The sequence below is a fragment of the Zingiber officinale genome, chromosome 10A (genome assembly GCF_018446385.1).
Source record: "Zingiber officinale cultivar Zhangliang chromosome 10A, Zo_v1.1, whole genome shotgun sequence".
In the NCBI taxonomy this organism is placed as follows: Eukaryota; Viridiplantae; Streptophyta; class Magnoliopsida; order Zingiberales; family Zingiberaceae; genus Zingiber; species Zingiber officinale.
In genome coordinates this window covers 19,501,358-19,503,123 of record NC_056004.1, presented here as the reverse complement: position 1 = coordinate 19,503,123, position 1,766 = coordinate 19,501,358, and positions in this window count along the sequence as shown.

The following is a 1,766-nucleotide window of genomic DNA, read 5'->3' as shown; positions in this document are numbered from 1 at the left end:
AATTTAAATCTTGATGTTGATGGGTTGGAAATAATTCATGGTAATGACATGATTGACATTGATGCATGTCTTGCTATGAAAATGATCGTTCGGGATGAGAATGGTTTTGCGTTTCCTAGGAGGAGTGGTTCTCCTCTGCCCCTTCCTTTTCCTGAACGAACTACTATTCGTAACCCGGCTAATTGGGTAATTTTCGAGTTAGATTCTGAGGATAACCCTTCTATACCTGGAGACACTGAGCCACATCATGAGCCCTCGTCATATGGACACCCGCAGCCTTCTAGTTTTATGGAGCCCGCTAGGCATTCTTTTGCATATGGCACGGGATCTTCTAGGTTTGATTTTTCAGATTTTCGTACGTCTCTAGAATCACTTCATGAGAAGCAAGATTCCCAACGAAAAATGTTGGAGGGGCGCTTCTCTTTATCTGATGATCAGTTTAGGGAGGTACAAAATCATTTTCAGTTTACGAGGAATTTCCAAGGTCAAGTGGCTGAGTTTGTGCAGGATTATGATACTGATCAGGCTAGGATGAGAGATTTTATGCAGAGCATGATGCTTACTAGCCAACAAGTAGATGCTTTATATGAGTATCATAGATCTTTGGGTGAGATTCCAGGTTTTCCTAGTTTTCCTATTGGCCAACCACGTCGTAGACCTCCTTTCCCTCGTCCACCTCCACCTCCTCCACCATATTGATTTCATCGGGACGATGAAAAGTTTAAGTCTGGGGGGGTGTTATGTACTGTTTAGTTTGGTTTTCAGTTTCTTTTTGTTTTTGTTAGTTTTTCATGTTGGTTCTTATTTCCATTGCTTGTTGCTTTATTTTGCTTGTTTTTGAAATAATCATGGAAAAAAAATTTTTTTTTGAGAACATCAAATCTTCACTTATATGCTTTCTTGGATTCAAGTGAGATGTTAGCACGAGTATTGTCTTGATTCATGATGTTCGAATGATGCTAGTAGTAAACTTTATGTACTTCTTTTCTCTATCTTGGGTAGCATGAAACAAGCTAAGAATCTTATGGTGATGAGTTTTAGTTTTGGTTCAACCTTAAGGATTTTATCTTCACTACACTTGTGCTTGATGCTTGAATAGTTGATGTCATTGAAATAGTCATGATTCATCTTGTTTGCTTAGTACTTGGTTTCCATGGTGATTTCTCAACTTTCATTTTGGTTACTGGATGAGGCTCAAATCATTAAAGCTCATTTGGAAAAATCAAAATATCCCAACATGTGTGATAAAAATTACATTTGTGAATAAGTTTTACACAATGCAAACACTTATAAAAAAAAAATAATAAGGGATATAAAAAACAGTTGTCATGAGTGGAATCTAGCAAGTCACCCCTTTGAGACCGAGTTAGGTTACTGGGGAAATGACTGTTTAGCTTCTCTTGAGATTGAGCACACCTTTGAGACCTTGGGTTAGTTGAGAAATATGAACCAAGTGAATGGTGAGTAAGTGCCTATCACTGGTTACTTGTCTTTCACTGGAAACACTAGGAATTCAAATTTGATGACGACTTGACTAGGACATGGATTGAAACTTGAAGAGTGTTGAGTTACTTTTACATTGTGCACAGGATTCTTATGCTTGAACCATACTTTACTTGTTTCTATGATCATGCTTTCTAATGAAACTTTTTGATAGAGTTAGGAAAGTGCACTAGGTTTTATGAATGTGTTGTAGAGCATATGAATTTAGACTGCGGCATTTTGCTTGAGGACAAGCAAAAGTTTAAGTCTGGGGGTGTGATGTG